Below are 16,132 nucleotides of genomic sequence, written 5' to 3' on the forward strand. Positions count from 1 at the left end.
CATAGAAGTGCATGCTAATATGGATGAGATTGTCCATACTGGCCTGCATGCATAAGCGACCTGGCACCAACGATGAACGAGCGCGGGGCCGCGCATAATTCATCGCTGGTGCCTCCACACTGAAAGATATGAACAGTATATCGATATCGATCAGTGAAATCGCTAAGTGTGTAGGGCCCATTAGTTACATGTAGGTACGACCAGCGAACGTCGCTGACGACTGCAGAGCGCGCAAGTAGTGCGTAAATGCTGGACTATTTCAACGGTCTTTCGTTCCTATCCGTCAGAATTGTTAAAAAAAATTGTGTAATGTGTACCCAGCGCAAGAGATGTCGTATAACAGTAGGATAATGGCGGGGTGTTACCCCCCACCCCCACTACAGAACTGCCCCAGTGGCGTAACTGCATAGGTTCCTATTTTCCTGTAATAAACTTTTAAATTCTACATATTATACAGGTTGAGTCTCCCTTATCCAAAATGCTTGGGACCAGAGGTATTTTGGATATGGGATTTTTCCGTATTTTGGAATAATTGTATACCATAATGAGATATCATGGTGATGGGACCTAAGTCTAAGCACAGAATGCATTTATGTTTCATATACACCTAATACACATCATATACACCTTATACACATCATATACACCTTATACACATCATATACACCTAATACACACAGCCTGAAGGTCATTTTAGCCAATATTTTTTATAAATTTGTGTATTAAATAAAGCTTGTGTTCATTGAGCCATCAAAATACAAAGGTTTCACTATCTCACTCTCACTCAAAATATTCCGTATTTCGGAATATTTGGATATGGGATACTCAACCTGTATACATGACAGTCATTTATGGTTTAGCCACAAGAGGGAGCTGTGAGATCAGATCTATAGATGCATGAAACAGAGCAGGCTTGGCCACAGGTGTAATAGAACTACAATTCCCAGCATTCCCCGGCAGATGATATCTGGAGATGCTTTGGCCTTAGCATGTCAAACTGTAGATTTTTATTAGTACTTTTATAGATCAGTGCACTTATCCACCATTCAGGAATCCCTTCTAAGGGTCAGTAAATAACAGTCTTGCAAAAGTCTCAAACCGTCACTGTCCCCAGTGAACTTATCAGGACCTTATGGGCACACTCCAAACGTCCTAGCGGCAGCTCAGTTCTTCAGAAAATGACTTGGGTATGTTCAGTCATGGAATTTCTACGAGAGTAGGGGAGAAGAACAAGCGCCTTATGGTGCAGTAATTTAGTAAATAATGTATTGCAGACACGCCAAATGAAAAATTCCGTACTGGATGAAAACTTGTATCAAGGCCTGTCAGTTTCTTGTCCAATAACTCCTCTCCACCAAATCAAATGCTTTAACCATGCATATCGGATAAACCTCTATCCAAATGACCCAAGCCGGTCCCGTATAAAGCAATATCAGACTACCTTGTATGAAAAAACAGAAAGTATTTTAATACACAGAAATAAAACATAAAAAGCTTAGCTTAGTGATACAGGTAGTCGGTAGGTAGGCAGGTAGGTAGGTCAGTCAGTCTCAACGCGTTTCGCCCTTTCAGGCTTCCTCAAGAGAATACAGAGCCAAACAATATGCACATATTTATAGATTGTTCCTATCTAATGGTGTAATTACTTCCGGTTCACGTCATTTCCGGAACCGGAAGTTGCGCTCGATGTAAACAGATCTTAAGAGTACATTAGACATACATAAAAAGCCATTGGTGAATCAGTGGTTAAATGAGTGAATTACAAATCCCTAGTTCAAAACGCACAAGCAGTGAATTAAGTCACCGCTTGTGTGTACTCGATTACCGGAAGTGACACGGTCCGTCCCGGTCGCGGCCGCGTCACTTCCGGTCGCGTACCGCAGGCCAGCTCTAATACTCAGAGTCTGCCCTTACATTAGGGGAAGTGACGCGTCCATACTGCTACGTCATTTCCCGCCTCCTTATACTGAAAAAGGGCGTAGCAGCCGGGCTTCTTCATTCCCGGAAGTGACGCTAATCCCGTCACCTCCGAAGTCACCGCAATTTACATATGTAAACATGTATCATGCATGTTCCCAGCAGGGATATAATTTAAAGTGACAGACCCATGTAGATCCAGAACAGTCTTTCACATACTGGCTCTAATACAATACAGTCCATAAATATAGAATACAATCATGATTAAAAATACATCCATTATGCAGATAATACAACACTTGTTGTGATATCAGATAGTAAATAATTAGTATGCATAAAAAATCCTTTTAAAACATCAGAAATAACAAATATAAAAAATTATAAAAAATAAAATTATTATAGAAAACCTATAGATGTAAACAATGACACTGATTCCCCCTATTTGTCCTCACATGTTGCTATATGGAGGGGGTGGGGGGAGGTTCGGACACAACATAGATACCAGATTCAACAATTTATATAAATATACATATTGTGGATACTAATGATTGTAATGGTAAATTGAAAATAAAGTTAAAAATACTTATACACATTGCAAGAGTTGAGCGGAAAAACTAATATTTCTCTGACGTCCTAAGTGGATGCTGGGACTCCGTAAGGACCATGGGGAATAGCGGCTCCGCAGGAGACTGGGCACAAAAGTAAAAGCTTTAGGACTACCTGGTGTGCACTGGCTCCTCCCCCTATGACCCTCCTCCAAGCCTCAGTTAGATTTTTGTGCCCGAACGAGAAGGGTGCAGGCTAGGTGGCTCTCCTGAGCTGCTTAGAGTAAAAGTTTATTTTAGGTTTTTTATTTTCAGTGAGTCCTGCTGGCAACAGGCTCACTGCATCGTGGGACTAAGGGGAGAAGAAACGAACTCACCTGCGTGCAGAGTGGATTGGGTTTCTTAGGCTACTGGACATTAGCTCCAGAGGGACGATCACAGGTTCAGCCTGGATGGGTCCCGGAGCCGCGCCGCCGGCCCCCTTACAGAGCCAGAAGAACGAAGAGGTCCGGTGAAATCGGCGGCAGAAGACGTTCCTGTCTTCAACTAAGGTAGCGCACAGCACTGCAGCTGTGCGCCATTGCTCTCAGCACACTTCACACTCCGGTCACTGAGGGTGCAGGGCGCTGGGGGGGAGCGCCCTGAGACGCAATAAAAACAGAAATACCTTAGGATGGCAAAAGAAATACATCACATATAGCTCCTGGGCTATATGGATGTATTTAACCCCTGCCAGTTTTCCAGAAAAAAGCGGGAGATAAGGCCGTCGTGAAGGGGCGGAGCCTATCTCCTCAGCACACAAGCGCCATTTTCCCTCACAGTTTCGCTGGAAGGACGGCTCCCTGACTCTCCCCTGCAGTCCCTACAGAATCAGGGTAAAAACGAGAGAGGGGGGGCACTATTGGCAGCTAAATTATAAACAGCAGCTATAAAAGGGAGTAACACTTATATAAGGTTATCCCTGTATATATATATAGCGCTCTGGTGTGTGCTGGCATACTCTCCCTCTGTCTCCCCAAAGGGCTAGTGGGGTCCTGTCCTCTATCAGAGCATTCCCTGTGTGTGTGCTGTGTGTCGGTACGTTGTGTCGACATGTATGAGGAGGAAAATGAGGTGGAGGCGGAGCAATTGCCTGTAACAGAGATGTCACCCCCTAGGGAGTCGACACCTGAGTGGATGAGCTTATGGAAGGAATTACGTGACAGTGTCAGCTCTTTACAAAAGATTGATGACATGAGACGGCCGGCGACTCAGTCTGTGCCTGTCCAGGTGTCTCAAAAGCCATCTGGGGCTCTAAAACGCCCGTTACCGCAGATGGCAGATACAGACGCCGACACGGATACTGACTCCAGTGTCGACGATTAAGAGACGAATGTGACTTCCAGTAGGGCCACACGTTACATGATTGAGGCTATGGAAAATGTTTTTACACATTTCTGATAATACCAGTACCACTAAAAAGGGTATTATGTTGGGTGAGAAAAAACTGCCTGTAGTTTTTCCTGCATCTGAGGAATTAAATGAAGTGTGTGATGATGCGTGGGTTTCCCCCGATAAAAACTGATAATTCCTAAAAAGTTATTAGCATCATACCCCTTCCCGCCAGAGGATAGGGCACGTTGGGAAACACCCTTTAGGGTGAATAAAGCGCTCACACGCTTGTCTAAAACAAGTGGCACTACCGTCCCCGGATACGGCCGCCCTTAAGGAACCTACTGACAGAAAGCAGTAAAATATCCTAAAATGTATATACACTCACACGGGTGTGATACTGCGACCAGCAATCGCCTCAGCCTGGATGTGCAGTGCTGGGGTGGCTTGGTCGGATTCCCTGACTGACAATATTGATACCCTAGATAGGGACAGTATATTACTAACTATAGAGCATTTAAAAGATGCATTTCTATATATGCGTGATGCACAGAGGGATATTTGCCGACTGGCATCAAGAGTAAGTGCGCTGTCCATTTCTGCCAGAAGAAGGTTATGGACAAGACAGTGGTCAGGTGATGCTGATCCCAAAAGGCATATGGAAGTATCGCCTTATAAAAGGGAAGAGTTATTTGGGGTAGGTCTAACAGACCTGGTGGCCACGGCAACGGCTGAAAAATCCACATTTTTACCCCAGGTAGCTTCTCAACCTAAGAAGACGCCGTATTATCAGGCGCAGTCCTTTCGGCCCCATAAAGCGGGCAAAAGGCGCCTCATTTCTGCCCCGTGGCAGAGGGAGAGGAAAAAGGCTGCAGCAAACAGCCAATTCCCACAAAAGCCCTCTCCCGCCTCCGAAAAGTCCTCAGCATGACGCTGAGGCTTTACAAGCGGTCTCGGGCACGGTGGGGGCCCGTCTCAAGAAATTCGAGACGTCTTCCCCTCGCCGTTTCATAAAGTCTGCTTTACCGACGTCTCCCTCAGACAGGGAGACAGTATTGCAAGCCATTCACAGGCTGTATTCCCAGCAGGTGATAATCAAGGTACCCCTCCTGCAACAGGGAAAGGGGGTACTATTCCACACTATTGGTGGTACCGAAGCCGGACGGCTCGGTGAGACCAATTTTAAATCTAAAATCCTTGAACACTCACATACAAAGGTTCAAATTCAAGATGGAGTCACTCAGAGCAGTGATTGCAAACCTGGAAGAAGGGGACTATATGGTCTCTCTGGACATCAAAGATGCTTACCTACATGTCCCAATTTACCCTTCTCCAAGGGTACCTCAGGTTTGTGGTACAGAACTGTCACTATCAGTTTCAGACGCTGCCGTTTGGATTGTCCACGGCACCACGGGTCTTTACCAAGGTAATGGCCGAAATGATGATACTCCTTCGAAAGAAGGGAGTTTTAGTTATCCCTTACTTGGACGATCTCCTGATAAGGGCAAGATCCAGGGAACAGTTGGAAGTCGGGGTAGCACTATCTCAGATAGTGCTGCGGCAGCACGGTTGGATTCTCAATATTCCAAAATCGCAGCTGATCCCGGCGACACGCCTTCTATTCCTAGGGATGATCCTGGACACAGTCCAGAAAAAGGTGTTTTCTCCCGGAGGAGAAAGCCAGGGAGTTATCCGAACTAGTCAGAAACATCCTAAAACCAGGCCAAGTGTCAGTGCATCAGTGCACAAGGGTCCTGGGAAAAAATGGTGGCTTCCTACGAAGCAATTCCATTCGGCAGATTCCACGCAAGAACTTTCCAGTGGGACCTGCTGGACAAATGGTCCGGATCGCATCTTCAGATGCATCAGCAGATAACCCTGTCACCAAAGACAAGGGTGTCTCTCCTGTGGTGGTTGCAGAGTGCTCATCTTCTAGAGGGCCGCAGTTTCGGCATTCAGGACTGGGTCCTGGTGACCACGGATGCCAGCCTGCGAGGCTGGAGAGCAGTCACACAGGGAAGAAATTTCCAGGGCTTGTGGTCAAGCCTGGAGACATCACTTCACATAAATATTTTGGAGCTAAGGGCCATTTACAATGCCCTAAGCCAAGCAAGACCTCTGCTTCAAGGTCAGCCGGTGCTGATCCAGTCGGACAACATCACGGCAGTCGCCCACGTAAACAGACAGGGCGGCACAAGAAGCAGGAGGGCAATGGCAGAAGCTGCAAGGATTTTTCGCTGGGCGGAAAATCATGTGATAGCACTGTCAGCAGTGTTCATTCCGGGAGTGGACAACTGGGAAGCAGACTTCCTCAGCAGGCACGACCTCCACCCGGGAGAGTGGGGACTTCACCCAGAAGTCTTCCACATGATTGTAAACCATTGGGAAAAACCAAAGGTGGACATGATGGCGTCCCGCCTAAACAAAAAATTGGACAGGTATTGCGCCAGGTCAAGGGACCCTCAGGCAATAGCTGTGGACGCTCTGGTAACACCGTGGGTGTACCAGTCAGTGTATGTGTTCCCTCCTCTTCCTCTCATACCAAAAGTACTGAGAATTATAAGACGGAGGGGAGTAAGAACTATACTCGTGGCTCCGGATGGGCCAAGAAGGACTTGGTACCCGGAACTTCGAGAGATGCTCAAGGAGGACCCGTGGCCTCTACTTCTAAGAAGGGACCTGCTCCAGCAAGGACCATGTCTATTCCAAGACTTACCGCGGCTGCGTTTGACGGCAGGGCGTTTGAACGCCGGATCCTGAAGGAAAAAGGCATTCCGGATGAAGTCATCCCTACCCTGATCAAGCCAGGAAGGATGTAACCGCAAAGCATTATCACCGCATTTGGCGAAAATATGTTGCGGGTGCGAGGCCAGTAAGGCCCCGATGGAGAAATTTTCGACTAGGTCGATTCCTGCATTTCCTGTAAACAGGAGTGTCTATGGGCCTAAAATTGGGGTCCATTAAGGTTCAAATTTCGGCCCTGTCAATTTTCTTCCAGAAAGAACTAGCTTCAGTTCCTGAAGTTCAGACGTTTGTAAAAGGGGTACTGCATATACAGCCTCCTTTTGTGCCTCCAGTGGCACCTTGAAATCTCAATGTAGTTTTGGGGTTCCTAAAGTCACATTGGTTTGAACCACTTGAATCTGTGGAGTTAAAATATCTCACATGGAAAGTGGTCATGTTGTTGGCCCTGGCCTCGGCCAGGCGCGTGTCAGAATTGGCGGGCTTTATCCTGTAAAAGCCCTTATCTGATCTTTCATTCAGACAGGGCGGAATTGAGGACTCGTCCTCAATTTCTCCCTAAGGTGGTTTCAGCGTTTCACTTGAACCAGCCTATTGTGGTACCTGCGGCTACTAGGGACTTGGAGGACTCCAAGTTGCTGGACGTAGTCAGGGCCCTGAAAATATATGTTTCCAGGACGGCTGGAGTCAGAAAATCTGACTCGCTGTTTATCTTGTATGCACCCAACAAGCTGGGTGCTCCTGCTTCTAAGCAGACTATTGCTCGTTGGATTTGTAGTACAATTCAGCTTGCACATTCTGTGGCAGGCCTGCCACAGCCAAAATCTGTAAAAGCCCATTCCACAAGGAAGGTGGGCTCATCTTGGGCGGCTGCCCGAGGGGTCTCGGCTTTACAACTTTGCCGAGCAGCTACTTGGTCAGGGGCAAACACGTTTGCTAAATTCTACAAATTTGATACCCTGGCTGAGGAGGACCTGGAGTTCTCTCATTCGGTGCTGCAGAGTCATCCGCACTCTCCCGCCCGTTTGGGAGCTTTGGTATAATCCCCATGGTCCTTACGGAGTTCCCAGCATCCACTAGGACGTCAGAGAAAATAAGAATTTACTTACCGATAATTCTATTTCTCGTAGTCCGTAGTGGATGCTGGGCGCCCATCCCAAGTGCGGATTGTCTGCAATACTTGTACATAGTTATTGTTACAAAAAATCGGGTTATTATTGTTGTGAGCCATCTTTTCAGAGGCTCCTCTGTTATCATGCTGTTAACTGGGTTCAGATCACAGGTTGTACGGTGTGATTGGTGTGGCTGGTATGAGTCTTACCCGGGATTCAAAATCCTTCCTTATTGTGTACGCTCGTCCGGGCACAGTATCCTAACTGAGGCTTGGAGGAGGGTCATAGGGGGAGGAGCCAGTGCACACCAGGTAGTCCTAAAGCTTTTACTTTTGTGCCCAGTCTCCTGCGGAGCCGCTATTCCCCATGGTCCTTACGGAGTTCCCAGCATCCACTACGGACTACGAGAAATAGAATTATCGGTAAGTAAATTCTTATTTTATATTGGAGGAAAAATAACTTTTTCATAAAAAAGGAGCAATCTCATATCCTTCGTTGTGACCTTGTGGGTGAAGAGTGTTCAATGTGAAAATCCAGTACATCTCTTGCTGAGACAATTTTCTTAGTAGGTCCCCTCCTCTAGGGCCTAGTTTAACGTGTTCATATGTATATGTATATATATATATATATATATATACACACACACACACACAGTGAGCTGGGCTTGTGCAATGGGAGCGATATGTCAGAGTTACATACAGATTACATGTTGTGACAGGACGGTCCCGTACGAAAGCACTCGTCGCTTTCGCGTCCCGTCTCCTGCGCACAGATTGGAAGGTTAGGTCACACGAGGCCTGACCACATATGGGATTCCCGCTTACCGTCAGTAACCGCCTGTTACTGACTCCACCCACTGCGCTGTGGGCGGGTTTATGCTGCCACCACCAAACTCCTAACCTGCCGTGGCGTTTGGAACCACGGTTCTGCTCTGTATGTGCCGACGCACTGCCTTACCACACCTGTGTGGTGTTGACGAATCCCCACTAGCCACTTGCTAGGCCTCTACCGGTAGCTGGCGGAAGGCGGAACTTGGAGACGTTAGGTGCTTCCCTGGACAGCCGGAGGACGGGGCTATAATTGGCATAACCCTGTAGGTCACAAGATGACGCGGTCTTCTTGAGGCAAATGGTATTTATTTGCTCTATAGTTCTAAAGAGAACTCATCCCTATTGCTAGGGGCAACAGCATACAGCAAGATGTTCCAGCAGAATAAGATGGTACAACTACAATCTGGAGGCACGCAGGCCTCCTTTTTATGTCAAATTTCCACACAGTACCACAGGGGGGGTAAGCCCTCCCTGTCTTCTCCAACCAATCAGGTTATTTTACAAAATACCAATAAATAAATTACATTTCAAAAGGAGATAAGTGCAATAAAACAATATCATCCTTCCTGTCACCCAGACAACGTTTGGTATCAGATTAACATTCACTATTGATAAATTTATCACATAGCTTCAAAATACAAATGTTTCTGTCTCATTCACATCTCCAGGCAAACCCAGTGTTTGAGATTACAACAGGAAAGGCTACAATACAAACAAACAGTCTTCCTTCCTGCATCTGCCATTCAGGGTTCGTATATCAATTAAATCAGGTACATGAAACAGGTCCCAAGCCCATAGACCCCGTGATTAGCATCTTTACACATCAAAAGGTTTTGTCATTCACACCTCTCTGCTAGAGCCATTAGCATGCCACTTCCTACTGACAGGAGATGATTATTCAGACATCTATAGTAAGTGCATTTTAAAACCAACACAGCTTACACATTCCTTCTAAGTGCTGGCATTTGCATTAAATATAACATTGGGGAAAACACAGTAGTAAATATATTTTTAAATACCCGGTGCCTAGCACCCACACTACATTTAAAGATGGCGTTTAGCACCAGTGCACAGTTTAAAAGTGGCGCCAAGCGCCCATTGTCCTTGAATATGGCGCCGGTCACTGAGGGTTAACCCCTTCAGTGCCGCGCCGCCATTGTCCACGTGGGCTGGGGTCTCTCTGGCCACACATGTCTTATCATGTAACATTACCGTGTCACTCAGACCTCGTGGCATGCAATTGTCACTATAACAGAAAGTGTGTACTCCCTGATCAGGGTTGGCAGCGTGTCCCTATCACTAGAGCGGTGGTTCTCCTCTCCTATCCTCATGTGATCAGGGTTGGCAGCGTTTCCCTATCACTAGAGCGGTGGTTCTCCTCTCCTATCCTCATGTGATCAGGGTTGGCAGCGTTTCCCTATCACTAGAGCGGTGGTTCTCCTCTCCTGCCCTCATGTGATCAGGGTTGTCAGCGTTTCCCTATCACTGGAGCGGTGGTTCTCCTCTACTGCCCTCATGTGATCAGGGTTGGCAGCGTTTCCCTATCACTAGAGCGGTGGTACTCCTCTCCTGTCCTCATGTGATCAGGGTTGGCGGTGTTTCCCTATCACTAGAGCGGTGGTTCTCCTATCCTCATGTGATCAGGGTTGGCGGTGTTTCCCTATCACTAGAGCGGTGGTTCTCCTATCCTCATGTGATCAGGGTTGGCGGTGTTTCCCTATCACTAGAGCGGTGGTTCTCCTCTCCTATCCTCATGTGATCAGGGTTGGCAGCGTTTCCCTATCACTAGAGCTGTGGTTCTCCTCTCCTGCCCTCATGTGATCAGGGTTGGCAGCGTTTCCCTATCACTAGAGCGGTGGTTCTCCTCTCCTGCCCTCATGTGATCAGGGTTGGCGGTGTTTCCCTATCACTAGAGCGGTGGTTCTCCTATCCTCATGTGATCAGGGTTGGCAGCGTTTCCCTATCACTAGAGCGGTGGTTCTCCTCTACTGCCCTCATGTGATCAGGGTTAGCAGCGTGTCCCTATCACTAGAGCGGTGGTTCTCCTCTCCTATCCTCATGTGATCAGGGTTGGCAGCGTTTCCCTATCACTAGAGCGGTGGTTCTCCTCTCCTGCCCTCATGTGATCAGGGTTGTCAGCGTTTCCCTATCACTAGAGCGGTGGTTCTCCTCTACTGCCCTCATGTGATCAGGGTTGGCAGCGTTTCCCTATCACTAGAGCGGTGGTTCTCCTCTCCTGTCCTCATGTGATCAGGGTTGGCGGTGTTTCCCTATCACTAGAGCGGTGGTTCTCCTATCCTCATGTGATCAGGGTTGGCGGTGTTTCCCTATCACTAGAGCGGTGGTTCTCCTATCCTCATGTGATCAGGGTTGGCGGTGTTTCCCTATCACTAGAGCGGTGGTTCTCCTGTCCTGTCCTCATGTGATCAGGGTTGGCAGCGTTTCCCTATCACTAGAGCTGTGGTTCTCCTCTCCTGCCCTCATGTGATCAGGGTTGGCAGCGTTTCCCTATCACTAGAGCGGTGGTTCTCCTCTCCTGCCCTCATGTGATCAGGGTTGGCGGTGTTTCCCTATCACTAGAGCGGTGGTTCTCCTATCCTCATGTGATCAGGGTTGGCAGCGTTTCCCTATCACTAGAGCGGTGGTTCTCCTCTACTGCCCTCATGTGATCAGGGTTAGCAGCGTTTCCCTATCACTAGAGCGGTGGTTCTCCTCTCCTGCCCTCATGTGATCAGGGTTGGCGGTGTTTCCCTATCACTAGAGCGGTGGTTCTCCTATCCTCATGTGATCAGGGTTGGCAGCGTTTCCCTATCACTAGAGCGGTGGTTCTCCTGTCCTGTCCTGTCCTCATGTGATCAGGGTTGGCAGCGTTTCCCTATCACTAGAGCGGTGGTTCTCCTCTCCTATCCTCATGTGATCAGGGTTGGCGGTGTTTCCCTATCACTAGAGCGGTGGTTCTCCTATCCTCATGTGATCAGGGTTGGCAGCGTTTCCCTATCACTAGAGCGGTGGTTCTCCTGTCCTGTCCTCATGTGATCAGGGTTGGCAGCGTTTCCCTATCACTAGAGCGGTGGTTCTCCTCTCCTATCCTCATGTGATCAGGGTTGTCAGCGTTTCCCTATCACTAGAGCAGTGGTTCTCCTCTCCTGCCCTCATGTGATCAGGGTTGGCAGCGTTTCCCTATCACTAGAGCGGTGGTTCTCCTCTCCTGCCCTCATGTGATCAGGGTTGGCAGCGTTTCCCTATCACTAGAGCGGTGGTTCTCCTCTCTTCTCCTCATGTGATCAGGGTTGGCAGCGTTTCCCTATCACTAGAGAGGTGGTTCTCCTCTCCTGCCCTCATGTGATCAGGGTTGGCAGCGTTTCCCTATCACTAGAGCGGTGGTTCTCCTGTCCTGTCCTCATGTGATCAGGGTTGGCAGCGTTTCCCTATCACTAGAGCGGTGGTTCTCCTCTCCTGCCCTCATGTGATCAGGGTTGACAGCGTTTCCCTATCACTAGAGCGGTGGTTCTCCTGTCCTGTCCTCATGTGATCAGGGTTGGCAGCATTTACCTATCACTAGAGCGGTGGTTCTCCTCTCCTGCCCTCATGTGATCAGGGTTGGCAGCGTTTCCCTATCACTAGAGCGGTGGTTCTCCTGTCCTGCCCTCATGTGATCAGGGTTGGCGGTGTTTCCCTATCACTAGAGCGGTGGTTCTCCTCTCCTGCCCTCATGTGATCAGGGTTGGCGGTGTTTTCCTATCACTAGAGCGGTGGTTCTCCTGTCCTGCCCTCATGTGATCAGGGTTGGCAGCGTTTCCCTATCACTAGAGCGGTGGTTCTCCTGTCCTGCCCTCATGTGATCAGGGTTGGCAGCGTTTCCCTATCACTAGAGCGGTGGTTCTCCTCTCCTGTCCTCATGTGATCAGGGTTGGCAGCGTTTCCCTATCACTAGAGCGGTGGTTCTCCTCTCCTGCCCTCATGTGATCAGGGTTGGCAGCATTTCCCTATCACTAGAGCGGTGGTTCTCCTCTCCTGCCCTCATGTGATCAGGGTTGGCAGCGTGTCCCTATCACTAGAGCGGTGGTTCTCCTCTCCTGCCCTCATGTGATCAGGGTTGGCAGCATTTCCCTATCACTAGAGCGGTGGTTCTCCTCTCCTATCCTCATGTGATCAGGGTTGGCAGCGTTTACCTATCACTAGAGCGGTGGTTCTCCTCTCCTGCCCTCATGTGATCAGGGTTGGCAGCGTTTACCTATCACTAGAGCGGTGGTTCTCCTCTCCTGCCCTCATGTGATCAGGGTTGTCAGCGTTTCCCTATCACTAGAGCAGTGGTTCTCCTCTCCTGCCCTCATGTGATCAGGGTTGGCAGCGTTTCCCTATCACTAGAGCGGTGGTTCTCCTCTACTGCCCTCATGTGATCAGGGTTGGCGGCGTTTCCCTATCACTCGAGCGGTGGTTCTCCTCTCCTGCCCTCATGTGATCAGGGTTGGCGGTGTTTCCCTATCACTAGAGCGGTGGTTCTCCTATCCTCATGTGATCAGGGTTGTCAGCGTTTCCCTATCACTAGAGCGGTGGTTCTCCTCTCCTGCCCTCATGTGATCAGGGTTGGCAGCGTTTCCCTATCACTAGAGCGGTGGTTCTCCTCTACTGCCCTCATGTGATCAGGGTTGGCAGCGTTTCCCTATCACTAGAGCGGTGGTTCTCCTCTCCTGCCCTCATGTGATCAGGGTTGGCAGCGTTTCCCTATCACTAGAGCGGTGGTTCTCCTCTACTGCCCTCATGTGATCAGGGTTGGCAGTGTTTCCCTATCACTAGAGCGGTGGTTCTCCTCTCCTGTCCTCATGTGATCAGGGTTGGCGGTGTTTCCCTATCACTAGAGCGGTGGTTCTCCTCTCCCGTCCTCATGTGATCAGGGTTGGCGGTGTTTCCCTATCACTAGAGCGGTGGTTCTCCTCTCCTGTCCTCATGTGATCAGGGTTGGCAGCGTTTACCTATCACTAGAGCGGTGGTTTTCCTCTCCTGCCCTCATGTGATCAGGTTTGTCAGCGTTTCCCTATCACTAGAGCGGTGGTTCTCCTCTCCTGCCCTCATGTGATCAGGGTTGGCAGCGTTTCCTTATCACTAGAGCGGTGGTTCTCCACTCCTGCCCTCATGTGATCAGGGTTGGCAGCGTTTCCCTATCACTAGAGCGGTGGTTCTCCTGTCCTGTCCTCATGTGATCAGGGTTGTCAGCGTTTCCCTATCACTAGAGCGGTGGTTCTCCTCTCCTGCCCTCATGTGATCAGGGTTGACAGCGTTTCCCTATCACTAGAGCGGTGGTTCTCCTGTCCTGTCCTCATGTGATCAGGGTTGTCAGCGTTTCCCTATCACTAGAGCGGTGGTTCTCCTCTCCCGCCCTCGTGTGATCAGGGTTGGCAGCGTTTCCCTATCACTAGAGCGGTGGTTCTCCTGTCCTGTCCTCATGTGATCAGGGTTGGCAGCGTTTCCCTATCACTAGAGCGGTGGTTCTCCTCTCTTGCCCTCATGTGATCAGGGTTGGCAGCGTTTCCCTATCACTAGAGCGGTGGTTCTCCTCTCCTGTCCTCATGTGATCAGGGTTGGCAGCATTTCCCTATCACTAGAGCGGTGGTTCTCCTCTACTGCCCTCATGTGATCAGGGTTGGCAGCGTTTCCCTATCACTAGAGCGGTGGTTCTCCTCTCCTGCCCTCATGTGATCAGGGTTGGCAGCGTTTCCCTATCACTAGAGCGGTGGTTCTCCTCTCCTGCCCTCATGTGATCAGGGTTGGCAGCGTTTCCCTATCACTAGAGCGGTGGTTCTCCTCTCCTGCCCTCATGTGATCAGGGTTGGCAGCGTTTCCCTATCACTAGAGCGGTGGTTCTCCTCTCCTGCCCTCATGTGATCAGGGTTGGCAGCGTTTCCCTATCACTAGAGCGGTGGTTCTCCTCTCCTATCCTCATGTGATCAGGGTTGGCAGCGTTTACCCATCACTAGAGCGGTGGTTCTCCTCTCCTGCCCTCATGTGATCAGGGTTGTCAGCGTTTCCCTATCACTAGAGCGGTGGTACTCCTCTCCTGCCCTCATGTGATCAGGGTTGTCAGCGTTTCCCTATCACTAGAGCAGTGGTTCTCCTCTCTTCTCCTCATGTGATCAGGGTTGGCAGCGTTTCCCTATCACTAGAGCGGTGGTTCTCCTCTCCTATCCTCATGTGATCAGGGTTGGCGGCGTTTCCCTATCACTAGAGCGGTGGTTCTCCTCTCCTGCCCTCATGTGATCAGGGTTGGCGGTGTTTCCCTATCACTAGAGCGGTGGTTCTCCTCTCCTGTCCTCATGTGATCAGGGTTGGCGGTGTTTCCCTATCACTAGAGCGGTGGTTCTCCTCTCCTGCCCTCATGTGATCAGGGTTGGCGGTGTTTCCCTATCACTAGAGCGGTGGTTCTCCTCTCCTGCCCTCATGTGATCAGGGTTGGCAGCGTTTCCCTATCACTAGAGCGATGGTTCTCCTCTCCTGCCCTCATGTGATCAGGCTTGGCGGTGTTTCCCTATCACTAGAGCGGTGGTTCTCCTCTCCCGCCCTCATGTGATCAGGTTTGGCAGCGTTTCCCTATCACTAGAGCGGTGGTTCTCCTCTCTTGTCCTCATGTGATCAGGGTCGGCAGCGTTTCCCTATCACTAGAGCGGTGGTTCTCCTCTCCTGTCCTCATGTGATCAGGGTCGGCAGCGTTTCCCTATCACTAGAGCGGTGGTTCTCCTCTCTTGTCCTCATGTGATCAGGGTTGGCGGTGTTTCCCTATCACTAGCGCGGTGGTTCTCCTCTCTTGCCCTCATGTGATCAGGGTTGGCAGCGTTTCCCTATCACTAGAGCGGTGGTTCTCCTCTCCTGCCCTCATGTGATCAGGGTTGGCAGCGTTTCCCTATCACTAGAGCGGTGGTTCTCCTCTCCTATCCTCATGTGATCAGGGTTGGCGGTGTTTTCCTATCACTAGAGCGGTGGTTCTTCTCTCCTGTCCTCATGTGATCAGGGTTGGCAGCGTTTCCCTAACACTAGAGCGGTGGTTCTCCTCTCCTGTCCTCATGTGATCAGGGTTGGCAGCGTTTCCCTATCACTAGAGCGGTGGTTCTCCTCTCTTGTCCTCATGTGATCAGGGTTGGCGGTGTTTCCCTATCACTAGAGCGGTGGTTCTCCTCTCTTGCCCTCATGTGATCAGGGTTGGCAGCGTTTCCCTATCACTAGAGCGGTGGTTCTTCTCTCTTGTCCTCATGTGATCAGGTTTGGCAGCGTTTCCCTATCACTAGAGCGGTGGTTCTCCTCTACTGCCCTCATGTGATCAGGGTTGGCGGTGTTTCCCTATCACTAGAGCGGTGGTTCTCCTCTCCTGCCCTCATGTGATCAGGGTTGGCAGCGTTTCCCTATCACTAGAGCGGTGGTTCTCCTCTCCTATCCTCATGTGATCAGGGTTGGCGGTGTTTCCCTATCACTAGAGCGGTGGTTCTTCTCTCTTGTCCTCATGTGATCAGGTTTGGCAGTGTTTCCCTATCACTAGAGCGGTGGTTCTCCTCTCCTGCCCTCATGTGATCAGGCTTGGCGGTGTTTCACTATCACTAGAGCGGTGGTTCTCCTCTCCTGCCCTCAT

The 16,132-nt window shown here is 49.8% G+C and overlaps 1 protein-coding gene across 6 annotated transcripts in view; it reads left to right on the plus strand.

Moving 5' to 3' along the window:
• The window catches only part of GPSM1 (G protein signaling modulator 1), a 585,152-nt gene that overhangs the window by 224,777 nt on the left and 344,243 nt on the right, over positions 1-16,132 (plus strand). The window lies entirely within an intron of this gene.

The sequence above is a fragment of the Pseudophryne corroboree genome, chromosome 8, assembly GCF_028390025.1.
Source record: "Pseudophryne corroboree isolate aPseCor3 chromosome 8, aPseCor3.hap2, whole genome shotgun sequence".
Classification (NCBI taxonomy): Eukaryota; Metazoa; Chordata; class Amphibia; order Anura; family Myobatrachidae; genus Pseudophryne; species Pseudophryne corroboree.